The following is a 14,494-nucleotide window of genomic DNA, read 5'->3' as shown; positions in this document are numbered from 1 at the left end:
CGGAAACGCCAAAAACGTGAACTTAATTCACTAGAGGCCAAACCATCGAATATATTCACAGGGTGTCTTTGAAAGAAATGTTCGTATAAATATTCCACACAATCTGATTACAATTGAAATTAGACATGGCTTACTATGATCGAACTAAAAAAAATAACTTTTTATACTGGCGAGATAGAAAGTTTGTGTCTATGACAAAGTTTTAGAAATGCTCATAGTGAAGAATTTTGTTGAAGAACTTGAGGTTGTAGGACTAAATGTTATCGATTTATAGGGCGTTTTCTATGGCAACCCCCTTGAATCTAGTTTTTTTATTATAACTTTTTTTATTGTGACTTTTCGTGCAAACAATGTTCAAGACAAATGTGTAGGTATCAAAACTACATCGTATTGTCGAAGACTGTATGTAAAAATACTGATTCGTTTTAAAGTTATTGAAGATTTTTACATTTTTTTATACCAACTTCAACTACGCATAAGAAAAGAAGGTGTAAACCAAAATGCACGAACAGGCACTTTTTCACTGCCCAGACTATGCACAATAAAGCTATGAAGGTAACTATGAATAGGGAAGAATCCTATGAATAGGGTAAGTTTACTTTATCATGTTTTTTTACTTTTTCCATACAAAAAACAACAAAAAATTTTTTTTTAATTTTTTCGCCCCAATTTTTGAAATTTTTGGTTTGATATTCAAATACAAGTAATATTTTCACTTATACCTGAATATTTCAGATTTTATAAACGTGGAAGCAAAAATGTGAAGTTTTTAATATCATTGGAGATCCCAAACTAATATATACTCAAATAGACATGCCATAATGAATTTAATGCTTACAAAAGGATGTCATACCATTAATTACTAAATTTTACGGAAAAAAATGGAAAATTTTTTTTTTGCTGATTTTTGTATGAAAAAGCTAAAAAAAACATGCTAAAGTAAGCTTACCCTATTCAAAGGGTTCCAGAGTGCCACGCACAAAACCTTCTTAGCTTTATTGTGCATAGTTTAGACAGTGAAAAAAGTGCCTATTCATGCATTTTGGTTTGCACCTTTCTTTCTTATACGTAGTTGAAGTTGGCGTAAAAAATATAAAAAGCTTCAATAACTTTGAAACGAATCAGTATTTTTACATACAGTCTTCGACAATATGATGTAGCTTTGATACATACACATTTGTCTTGAACATAGTTTGTACGAAAAGTCACAATGAAAAAAGTTATATTAAAAAACTAGTACTAAGGGGGTTGCCATAGAAAACGCCTTATAAATCGATAACCTTTTGTCCTACAACCCCAAGTTCTTCAACAAAATTCTTCACTATGCACATTTCTAAAACTTTGTCGAAGACCAACTTTCTACCTCATGAGTATAAAAAGTTATTTTTTTAGTTCGATCATAGTAAGCCATGTCTAATTTCAATTGTTACCAGATTATGGGGAATATTTATACGAACAATTCCTCCAAAGACACCCTGTCAATATATTCGATGGTTTGGCCTCTAGTGAATTAAGTTCACGTTTTTGGCGTTTCCGACCACTGTGCAACGGCTGCTCGTTCGGTGGACCATTTTCCCGACTTCCGGAGAGTTAAGGCCAATTGCAGCGGGCCGAGATTCTGAATGTGATATTCATTGTACGGTTCAAATAGGTGTATAATCGCGAAGGCCACGAACGTTTGGCGTTAACGTGTTCGATCGCTTATGCGTTTGTATGTTGCAACTGCTAACGTGTATGTAACTTCGCGTGTATAAATTCTATTTTATAACCGTGTGCCTTTCGCTTATTCGTGTGTGTTCTTAGATGATCACGCACGGCCCGGGAATCTGATACTTAATTTTGGATGTACGGCTCAGATGCTAGAAGAAAGTGAGTTTTTCCATATCACTAGAGTTCCCTGTCATATCGCCATGGAACGTGTTGTGTAGATGGTGTGAGCGTCATTATTTTATTGGTCCAACTGTAGGCATTAACTTAGGCTGCTAGGGCCGAGAGTAGGGACATCCGGACGTAACCAGTTCATTCATAAGTGCTAAAACGTTGACTTAGTCACCGGGGTGTTATCCTGTTTGCGAGATCGCGGACGTAGGTGTTCGTGGGTGATCGTGAAGGACTCGAGCGTTTGTATGTTAACGTGTTTGTCGCTTGCGCTAGCGTGTATGTAACTGAAGGCATGGACCTAGGCTGCTTAGTTTATTAATGACCGGGGTGCTTTCATATTTGCCAGACCGCGGGCTTTGATGTGCGTGGATGATCGCAAAGGTCGTTTGTATGTTGACGTGCTGAATGCTGAGATTCGCCAAATCACCAAAGTTTCCGGTCATGTCGTCATAGAACGTATTGTTTAATGGATATGAGTGTCATTTTTTCGCATGGTCCACCTGAAGGCATGGACTTATGCTACTAGGGCCGAGGATAAGGAACTTTCGGACGTGACCGATTTATAATTTTTTATTGTTGATGATGGTCCCACCTCATACCCCCACAAAGGTGTGAGCTGAACGATTTATCTAAAAGATAATTAATATTTTGATCCATAACAAAACCAGTTAACAAAAAGAAACGGACTGGTTCAATTTGCAGACATAGCCTTTCCTTCAAAAGAACGTAACCAGATACATTTCGAATATTTCGCCTACAACCAGGGTCCATCAAAAAAATTTCCATTCCGGGAAGATACTTGATAGAATCGGGAATTGAACCCAATAGCTTCCATTTCCGATAATTCTCTGTAAGACTCCTCCCGCCTGACCAAGACATCCGTACTACCACCTGCTAAGGTGAGCAGTGACGAGCCTAGTGGCAGTGCAGAGTCCGGTCGAGTTATATCATCCACATCAGACACCTTTATTGAAAGTTTCCTACCATTAACCCAAGGCAATTAAGGGATACTCCTATCCGAGAACATCCTTGATTGATCAGGAATTGAACCCGATATCTAGTAGTTATCAGAAGGAGTCATCAAGCCCCATACTCAACGAGCTAACTCCGTTATTACCACTATCGCAGCAATAACCGAAATTAACTCTATTGTCGAGCAAAGTCAACACAACTCCATCATCAAATCAGACCCTGATCACAACAAAAGTCTAAAAGCTTCGATTCAACCCGATGAGCTTTTAGTGCTGGTCACCATGTTCGATTTCAAGTTAGTCTCTATCTGCTTAGCGCGCGCGTGGCTCAGACTTTTGTACGCGCGAACACATGTGTTTGAAGGTCCGCGCTTGAGACCGCGTTTATCAAATCATAAATGCTAAAACGTTCACTCAATCACCGAGGTGTTTCCATGTTTGTGACATTGCGGGCGTAGTTGTGCATAGGCGAAGCTCAAGCATTTGTATGTTAACGTGCTGCAAATGATATTTATTTACCGTTAACGATATTTGCAGTCTGTTAGAATTTCATCATGCTATGCAGACCGGGAATAGATGATTCACGTGCGTCGGTGAATTAATCGTATCATAATTTATTCAATGCGATCTTCCCGAATGAGTCGAATCGAATACAATTGAATTGAACACCAGAAAAAAGCGACCAACGAATCCTAGCAAGGACCAGCTACTATTGTATCATATACGCCAGCTCTGCATCCATTCCCTGACCCAGCTGTCACAACTACTCAGACGAACACATACACAGATAGACATACGACTAGCACAAAACAATTATATACTAGTACTAAAATTTATATTTGTTGCCATACTAATACAAATAGGCTTCTACTTTTACATTTCTTTAATTTGACTGTGCACGATGACGAAGCCGATAATTCGACACACAATGATCCCCGCTGCGAGCCGTGTCCACGAACACCGCCATGAAGCTGAGGAACATTGTTTGTAAAAACGGCCCACAGCAAAAAGCAATCCACGTCGACCCACCAGTCGGCCACGCCAGAGCGCACAGGCAAGTGATTAATTCTAGAGAAAATTTTCAATAGGACGTAAGTAACATTAAGAGCCTCTCTTTGCTTACTTTCTCTTTCGTTTATCACGACGTCATTACAACACTTTGCACTAATTTTCCAGTACATATCGAAAGCCGACGGTTTTTACTAGAATATTATGCAAAGAGTAGAGTAGTAAATGTTGAAATGGCCGAGTAATGAACAGAAGAGAAAGACCCCAAAGAGAATCTCTCATTGTTACTTACGTCCTATTCTAAATTTTCTCTAGAATTATTAGTTTGGATTGGTGGTGTATAAAAAACACAAAACATAAAAAAGACCCATACGCCATCTCGGTTTCCTCGATGCACCACTATCATGGTGTAATGCAATAACCATTTCTTAAAGTAAATGCCTGATGCACGAAATATGCTTGATGATGTTTGCACTATCATCAAACCCATCAACCTAGGTCTTTGTATTTCTTAATAGTTGAAGTGTATTAAGGAGGTTTTTTTTGTAATTTAATATTTTGACATACATTTTTTGTGAGAGATGTCACAATTTTTTTTTCGATATATGTTTTTTTGCGCAGTAGTATTCATTCCCTGTAGCTCTTTCCCAGATATTTTGCAGTACAAAATACGAAAATCGATCCAATCTTTTTTTGGAAATATTGCATGCAAAAACTTCTATGCCCTTTTATATAAATTACTCTTGATTGAAAATGACGTGGTGAAACGTGTAAAATTTTATCTGAATCTAAGTCGGTCGGTCACGATTTTAAAGATTGTTGGACGAATCTTGATGGGATTGCTCATCTGCTTCTTTTGGCCGAAGCGGTTTCAGGGTGGTCCTAGAATACCAAATTTCCGAAAACATCAAAATATAGCTCTGATAGTGCGATACTTTCCACGTATATGTCCTAAAAGAAGTAATTTTTAATAACTTTGTTACAAACGCCAGATATCTAATTTAAACCCTTCTCATTTTAGAGCGATTTTGATAACATAACTAATGGTGGCCTTAAAAAAACTGGGCGGTTTTTTATGTAATTTTTCTCATTTCATTAAAGTTGTGTTCGGAGCGAATCGAGAGCTTAACCCTTTCATACCCAACTTTTTTCTAGTGCAGATAGGGTATCAAAACAATTTTTCCTTGAAGACGGCGGGGTCACGAAACACGAAAAATCTTTTTTCATAAAGTTAGGTGCCTTCCGCACAGTGTTAGAAGCTGCTCAATTTTTAACTACCAATGCTCAATACAATCCTCATAGAATATTTACAATAGTTAACTTTTGTGGAAAACGTAGCCAAAAACAGTCTAAATTGATAAGTTTTATCAGTTTTCAATAATATTACAATATAACGAAGATTTATGAAAAGTTCATTTTCCGTCATCAACGTAAACTTTCCCTGGCAGCACTGCTCCATCGGAATCCAATCAGACTAATTGCAATAACTTCAGTTCTAGGGCTGACTAAGACTCTCTCATTACTAAAGCATTTTTAATGCTTTAGTAATTTTTCTATACATATTAGCTCATGCTGAAAAGAAGGAAATATAACATATGCGTATCTCTGCTCGATAAAAATAAGGACAAACGTCAAAGACCAGTAGATATTCAAATGTCCTTTCGGGTGAGGCTAGTACTGATTGGAAATCTATCTTGTTCCTACATATTCATGGTTTATTGATTCGACATTTAAGGCTTCTGTAAAATGCTTCACTCAGTATAGTCATGTCTATTGGACAAATCGATTTAAACGAAAGCTATCGCGTTGCATAGCAATAAATTTCGCTACGCCATTACTGTGTGCGCTGTGGGAAAAAAACGTAGTTGTTCAGTTTTTATGCTACTTGATTCCCAAATTTGTGAACTTTTTTTTCCGCATCGAAGCTAGTTCATCAAAATATCAAAAATCGAAAAATCTACTGGTTTTCTTCAAAAATCATTTGAGTGTCCATCGATCGGAAAAATGTACTCTTAATTTAAGAGGCCAACAACGATTAGCAATTAAATTTAAGCCATTTTTGGTCATGAAAACCAAAACAAATGAAGATGCGCACATGTAGTTAAATTTCCAGTCGCCGTTGTTGGCACAAAACCAAACCCGGATAGATATTTGCTTGACCAAAATATATTGCCCAGCCAAATTGGCCCCCGGCCAGAAGTGTTTCTAATCCTAGTCCAACAAACAACCGACCGATTAAACTAGACCATCCCCTGACCTAGCATAATCAATTTGAAAGTGTTGGCATTCGTCCCCATTTCTCTTCATGTATTTCACACTCTTCAACGAAAAAAAGGAAGGTGACAAACGCTGAAAACACAATTACTTAATGCGATTACATTTTCAGCATTCATAACTACTCCGGAAAACTTCTGCTTCTTACAAGCAACGTACATGTGCAACGAAATTTAGAACAGCAGTTGCAAGCGTTTGGTCATAGCAGCTGTCACCTTGCAAATGATGAAAACAGGGTTGTGGTGGGTGGTGACAGGCCTCCCCGGTAGTACACACTATTTTTTTTTTATTTCGTTGTGCTACACATCAGCAGGATGATGTTCGATGAGACCGTCGATGACACACCCCTCCCAGTTCGAGGGCTCGACAGTGACAACAGTGCTGCTTTGCTATACAAAATACATCCAATTTGTTCTGAAACGAGTGAAACGGACCTGGCCTAAATAAAAGGCAATTTTCCGGCTAAAACTTTTCCCCGTTCGTGGGTGTCGTTTCAACTTGCGGTTGTGGAGTACGGCAAGCTAGGCTAGCGTATTGTAGGGCGGCGGAAATGTCGGAATTATGAAACACAATTTGCAGGAAACAATTGAAACAAAAGCCATTTAGATGAAGTTGAATGTTCGCTACTGTTTTGAGTGTAAATGCTTGTTTTGAAGTTGAACTGTACACTAGAACTAAACTTACAAAAAATGAGCTAAGCTTCCTCTCTACAGCAGTTAATCCCAAACGTAATCCCAGGCAGCAGGAAAATACACTTTAATCACTTTTCACGATTTGACCCGCACGTCACATTGACATGACACGATTCAACTGATTTGTATTCGCTGTAACCTTATGACATCCTTCAGTGCAACACTTAGAAAACAGAACGCAGATTCACCGCAAAACACAGTATTTTCTTCGCAGCAATTCAACACCAGACAGCCCAGCCCGTCTGGAAGCTGAAGAAAAACACTTTTCACCTTTTTCTTCGATTCTGTTACATACTACACTGGACAGACACCCGCTCTGCGCCCTACTCCCGCACAAGAATCATCACAATGGCGGCGTACTTTTCCTGAGACGACGGATTCCACACCTTCGAAAATGGGGCTAAATAACGCCTCTGCAGCGTACCGAATACCAATTTCTCTACCGCACAAACCCCGTTCACCTGCTCCCGAAAGGCCAAGAAATGGAAGAGCAACCGGAAAATGCACTTTTCGCAACCAACTATCAAACCGAAAACTTTTCCTCCAAATCGCAACTCGACGACTTCGCGAACGCGTTATGTGCACAACAACAAAACGGATCCTTAGCAAAAGGCTTTTGAACCGCAGCGATAGGGCGGCTCCTGGCGCTCGCTTTCCACGGTACCAATACTAGCGCGCACCATCCACCACCCATCAGCGGGGTATACCATAAGGGAAAAGTCGGCGAATCTGGCTAGTACTAACACCGATGAAATGGCGTACACAGAACGTGTATGGAAGAGAACTGAGCGGGATCCTGATAAAACAGACGAAAATCCTTCCGAGAGCGACAAAGGCACGGAAAATGCAAACAACAGCAACAGCAGTTTCAGCAGCATCGTGTGCCGAGAGGGAAAAGTCTCTTAGTTTTTTTTTGTATTGGGGAATGGTTTCTCATTCGATCTGACTACCGACCGAGGGTGTCTTTTCTTCCCGGGTTTTGTTAAAGCTAACCATATGATATTGTGCGTGCGAGCACTGCCGCAGGGATCGTATGTAAACAGACTACAACCGGATTGATGTCACGTGAGTTAGGGTGTTCTCTAAGTATGGAGTAAAAAAGGTTCCCGGTGGTGGCGTTAGTTCTTGCAGCAATCTGCTGCGAGGGAAATAAAATAAACCAAAAATAAGTATGAGTCACCATTGAAATTAAATTCAAGAACTCCGAATTGATTATCCTTGACAAATTTCTTTCTTTATCTTATGTTAACCTTACATTTTAATCTGTAAAATTGCGAGCCGCAACTCGGTGAGCTTATGATATCTATATAGAACTCTGGCGAAATTTATGTATGTCATTTTTCGACCAAGCAACTGTGTGTTTCCTATTTCACGTAATATATTTCATGGATGATTTTTGTTATATCCTATTCAAAGGAAACTTACTAGTTTCTTTCAAACAATGGTTGCTCAATTTTTTGACCAAAAACGCTAGTTTCAAATTTTAAAAATTTCACGATTCCGAATAATACAATTTTCAGGATTCCATATGGTAAAAAACTTATCAAATTTGCCGGACTAGGTACACTTAGATAGAAATATATCGTGTAAATTTACGTGTCCTGGTCCTGACATATACGTGCATCGAACATGCCATATTTTATTTACGTTTACTGCGGCACTTTATACTGTCAGGACCGTGCTAAGTTACTTTACGCTTGTCCAGGCATGCCGCAGACTACCAAAAATGCCAAAATATCCTGACTCCTACGCTAGAAGACAAACGGTTAAGTCGTCGGGAATCTCTAGCTCCACGCTTTTCTAAACTATCTTCCTTCACATCCTTGCTCTTCCTTCAGTACTATGGCCACTCTATATTAAAAATACTTCACACCGTCCAGTCCCTTACTAATTGAATGCCGTCACAACATAAAAAAGAAAAAATGGACTCACCCTTATTCGTTAACAACAAAAAAGAAGAAATTTACACTGAAAAAAGTTGTCACATTTTTCACAAAACAAAAATTTATGTTTAAAAATTAAATTACAAAAAACCAATTTTTTAAATTGTTTTATCTATTGTCTATACAAACCTAGAGAGAAAAGAAACGCTATTAATGTAATTGCATAATGGAGAAACTCTTAATAAACAAGTTTTTGTAACGTTAACTGTAAACATATTTTAAAATTACCTACATTGATAGACAAAACTATGATTTTATTAAAAAATATGATTCCTAATGACATTTCAAATTAAAATGCATTTAACAAAATGTTTCCAAAAGATTTCGAAATATTTTTTAACTTGATTTAAAAAATTTTACGACTTTTTGATAAGTTAATCGCATTTCTCCATGAAGAACAAGAGGTTTTTTAAAATGCACATAAAATTTCCTGTAACTTTCCTTTTGATATCAAGGCGATATTGGAAATCGTTTGAAAGTAACAACAAAACAATGAATATATGGATCAACTGTGTAGTTTATTCTTCAGATCATATAGTTAATCGATATGTATACTCATTTTTTGTCTTGTTAGTTTCAATTGGTTTCCAGTATCGTCTTGATGTGATAAGAAAAGTTACAGGAAATTTGATGCGCGTTTTTTAGAAAAAATTTAGGACATTTGACTGTTGATAGCTATAGTTCATGATGGAGAAACGCCAATGATTTAAATAAAGGACTCAATTTCATGAATTAATTGTTTTTGTTGAAACAAAATTTGAAATATTTCGAATGCTATCATATTTTGCAAGATTTCATTTGAATGCGAATGATTTGAAATAACATTTAGAATTATATTTTATAATAAAATTATAGCTTTGTCTGTTGTATAAAATTTAAGAACAAAATAACTTTTTTACTGGTGATTTCTCCATTATGCAATTACATACAAAACTTTTTTGTCTCTCCAGGTTTTTATCGACAAAAGATAAAAAAAATTACAGTTTTTTTTGTAATTCGATTTTTAAACATAAATTATTGTTTTTGTGAAAAATGTTATATCTTTTTTTCAGTGTATATCGTTTTCGTGCAGAATTTTTCATTCCCTGTAACCCTTTCTCAAATAGTTTTGCTGTATAGAATACAGCCAGGGTCACTGTATTTCTTTCATGTAAAATTAAATGGAAGATGATGATTTCGTGAATTACGGTTTGATAACTTATGTCAAGTTTGAAATTACGTCTATGATAAAATTCATATTTTTTTGGCGAGCAGGTCAGTTCATAGTACACTGAAAACTCCTTTTATGAACTATCTTTTACGTAATATTGGATATACGTAACTTTTTTCACGAACTAAATTCGAACTAATGAACTCATTTTTACGACCAAATTTCATAAAAAAACATTTGCAGTACGTATGAAGTTGTACACAACTTAACATATTCCTAACTACCTATTACTAATAAAAGTTGAGTATTTTCGAAATGGGGTTGAGGGGTACATGCCGAAAATCGATATCGGAAGCCATTTTAAAAATCAATGATGGCTACTTCTGGTTCGATAAATTCTTTATAACCCCAAAAATGTGGGTATCTTCAGAATAGGATTGACAAGTAGAGGACGGAAATTGATTTCGGAAGCCATTTTAAAAATCAAGATGGCGACTTCTGCTTTGCATAAGTACTTCATAACCTCAACAGTATGGGTATTTTCGGAATTAAGTTGACGAGTGGGGTATTTTCGGAATTAATTTGATGAGTAGATGAATCGATGTCTAAAATCGTTTCACGATCCAAGATGGCGACTTCCGATTTAGATAGATAGTTTTTTATAACCTCAACCAGGTATGGGAAAAATACATTCGAAATTCACTCCACTGCATTCATCTTCTGATACATCTCATGCTTCCAATTGCTGTGTTTGTCTCACGAAGTGAACGCCAGGAAGTATACACTGAGCTTGTCGCAAAGCTCATTTGCGAAAGCAGCTGTGCGGCACTCAATAGACTCCCGTTCATTCTAAGTCGGAGAGCCTCTCATTCTCTCCATATTTTCTAAGAATGATGTTTGGGTGTGAGTGAATCAGATTGGAATATTATTGTTTTGGTTTACGAGCCGCTCGATGAGTCTCATCTTGATTCAATCATCATATTCAATCATTGAATCGTTCAATCGGTTCTCTGTCCTTTGTAGAGGTAATACATGGAAAGATTTATGGTTAGAAGTGCAAAGGTAAAATAGCTCAAGAGGGAGGATGCTCAAGCTTATCGTTTAACGGCTAGCATGACCTACCAGTTACTGACTTCATTCTTCTGTATCATGTTGAAGTGTTATTATTATTAAGTGTATTTTGTTAATCTATCTATCTTTTGTACACTTAAAATATTATCGTTATAATTAAAAACTGGAAAATGTAACCAGCGACAATTTTTTCTCTTGTTCAATGCTAATTCGTGACGTCGGGAGTAGTGTGCATTATAGCGCATATTTATATGAAAAATTCGCACTACTTCCGACGTGATTCCATTGTTCAAAACCAGAGAAAATACGATTGTGGCTGGTTGGAATTTCTAGTTTTCGATTGCAACCACAATATTTATAACCTTAAATTTCATGACGGACATGAAATTCAAGGTTATAACATCCAAAAATAATATACGAGGCGTTATAACGACCAAAGGGTAAATTTAAAAAAAAATAAATGCATCAAAACATCTAAAATCATCCCAACGGAACACCTGTAAGTACTATTTAATCCTAACCAAACTAGCCACAACCAGTTTTAAATGAAACAACCGATAATGAGCCGTGATCATTTGTTTTATTTGATCCGAAATTCTGACAGAAACCTCAAACCAGCTCAAATTCTGGATGGGAATGAAACCACATTTTTCGGCAACTACCGATAGAGCCAACCCCATATAAGGTGTTTATACGCGATTAAAGAGTTTAAGCAGAAAGTCGAATGATGCCATGCATAAATGACGTAGCATTTTGGGGGGTAGGGAGGGTATACCAAATTTTTGACGAAGTTTGACGAGGGGGAGGGTAGGGTCAGAAGTTGTGCGACGTAGCATTAAGCTTAAAACCCATTGTTTAGAAAAATAAAAATATAATGATCCTCCATTCCCTAGAGAAATGAATTTAAATTCAAACAAGTTACTTTTGATGCGGTTTGTATTTGAAATAATTGAAAAACATATGAATTTTTTTTCATCTCCCGGGCGCTTTGCATGGGACGGGGAGGGGGTCGGTAAATGCTACGTTATTTACGAGGGGGAGATTAGAATTTTGTGACCAAATGCTACGAGAGGGGAGGGAGGGGTCAAAAATCGCCGAGAAAAAGCTACGTCATTTGTGTACGGCCCCATATTAAAATCCTAGGGGGCGAATATCTTTCGAAATTATATTTTTGATACGGGTTTAGAGACTAGTTGCCAGCAATACATATCTGACGTCAATAAAAATGCTATCTGCTGAGAAAATCCTTTTTGCCCCCACCATGTATTTTTTTTCAACAGGTAGGGTTACCAACCGTCCTTATTTTAAAGGACATGTCCTTAATTTCGATGATTTGGGAAAGCGTCCTTAATTTTACTTCAAATGTCCTTAGTTTTAATCTCAATCCATGTTATATTTGAAATCAGATTAAATTTACTCAAGCGAATGAAACATTTTACTCGCCATTTTAGTTGTTCACTTCCTTATAGTCTTTGATTTGTTATGTTCAGATTAATGATTCAAAAACATTGATTAATTTTATTGCTTGAAGAAAAGTTACAAACTTTTACAACTTTTCATGTTTCTCATCTTGTTGAGTGCAGGAAAAAAAAACGATTTGTCCTCTATTTCGAACCATCGTATTTTAAACAGCTATCACTTTCTAGCACAGTCGGCAAATTTCGTAGTTACTTCATGGACTTTAATCAATAAGTTCTATACTTAAGGAAAAAAATTTGGAAATGAAAATGCAAAAAATAGGATTTCTCGTACTAATATCCATACAAATTTCAAATGTAACACGGGATGCCACGACTTAATATTCTGTATAGTTTCTTAAGACCCTAGAAGAATAAAAAAGCGCTGTTCTAAAAAATATTGGAAATCACCACACCACTTAACCAAACACATTTTAGTCAAAGATGAGTAAAATTTGTTAGTCTCGGTCAAAATTCAAGATGTCCTTATTTCGCTTTCAGCCTATTTGGTAACCCTACAACAGGCTTTAGAGTAGATGCCGGAAACTACTAAACGCTGTACTGATTTAATGATTATTTAATTAGTAATATCTATCTGATACGACTTTGGACAATCTAATAAGTAAAAATGCTTGCGATTCGATTATTTTCGATTTACTATTATATTGTGTAAGGGATCATAAATTTCCGTGCAAAAAACATCGTTCTATTGACTGAATTTTCAATCGCGAAATGAAATGTTTTTCTTCCATATTTTAAAATTTACAATAAATATTATCTAGCAGAATTTCAACATGACAATGCACTCACTTCTTTTAATTGTTGCCGAAAATAAAAAAAAAACTAACTATGCATTTACCAGATTTAGCATTTCCGATCAAGCACAACAACGAAATGTCAAATTTCTGACAGCCATGAAAATGCTCGTTTTGTAATATTACCATGACTAAGAAACAGTTCCCTTCTGATTCGGCCAGCGGTTCTAATTGCACTGTGTCTCGCTGAGTCTGAAAAAAAAATTGACTCCTCAATTTATATCGCTTTCCGAATGCGACGCTACTATCTCATATCATTCCCAAAAGCGACGTCAAGTCCACACCTGTGAAGCAACGATTATTATAGAAGTCATACGTGAAATAGTATTAAAACTGTGTTATATTTTCATGTAATTCTCCGGCTTATAATCACCGAAAGGCTTTCAAGCCGAACAAGAAATTTAAAAAAAAATCTAATTCCTACAGCTCTACGTAAACCATATATACAGCGCCTCATGCTTATTATTGGAATTACATGCAAGGAACCCTCTGAATGAGTCAACGCATTCGATGAGTGAGCGAAATTTGGTTCATCTAGAATTGAATTTCTGCCTTCGTTACTAGTATTTTTTTAACCACTCACTCACATATTGCGTTCGCTGACCGTTCAGATTGCACATACATGGTGGAGAGAGGATTCATCGCATTCTCTCATTGTTCGCTGCTGCATGCTCACTATGCTGATTGTGTGCGGCTGAACCGAGGATGAATGGCTATCAGATGGAATCAAACGAATGAGTGAATTTTCCCATGCCTGACCTCAACAATATGGTTAAGCTCATAATGGAATTGACGAGTAGACGACGGAAATCGATGTCGGAAACCATTTTTGAAATTCGCCCTGTTAAGACAAATTCTCTATAACCTCGACAATAGGGGTATTTTTGGAATGGATTAATTATATAGATGTATAGGGATAGATATAATGATTATAAGGTTATATAACTTCTTGCTCAACTGGAAGTTGCTATCTTGGCGTCACTCATCAATTTCCGTTATCTATTCGTTAAGTCCATTTCAAAAATACCCTTGTGGATAGGTTTATAGAGATTATCGCCCTACCAGAAGTCTTTTCTGTAATTGACTTGTTTATTCTAAAATGTCTTTAGATCGCAAAGTATTTACTGTGAATATGCATACTTTCGATGTCATTGGAAAATATCCTACTAAATGAATCTCTTGCATTCTTTAGTTAATGAAATAAAGTAGCAGATAAGTACTCAAAACGTTTT

At 36.7% G+C, this 14,494-nt stretch overlaps 1 protein-coding gene across 3 annotated transcripts in view; it reads right to left on the bottom strand.

Moving 5' to 3' along the window:
• LOC131678809 (tyrosine-protein kinase Btk29A) overlaps window positions 1-14,494 on the bottom strand; it is a 320,866-nt gene that overhangs the window by 267,894 nt on the left and 38,478 nt on the right. The window contains exon 1 of one of the 3 annotated variants that reach the window (XM_058959156.1): window positions 6,819-6,839. The exons of the other annotated variants lie outside the window; for them this stretch is intronic. The gene's annotated coding sequence lies outside the window, so the exon portion shown is untranslated. Of the gene's footprint in view, window positions 1-6,818; window positions 6,840-14,494 lie in introns of those variants that run through there. 3 annotated transcript variants of the gene reach the window in all.

The sequence above is a fragment of the Topomyia yanbarensis genome, chromosome 2, assembly GCF_030247195.1.
Source record: "Topomyia yanbarensis strain Yona2022 chromosome 2, ASM3024719v1, whole genome shotgun sequence".
In the NCBI taxonomy this organism is placed as follows: Eukaryota; Metazoa; Arthropoda; class Insecta; order Diptera; family Culicidae; genus Topomyia; species Topomyia yanbarensis.
Note: the sequence above shows the minus strand (reverse complement) of the source record. Positions and strands in the feature narration are given on the sequence as shown.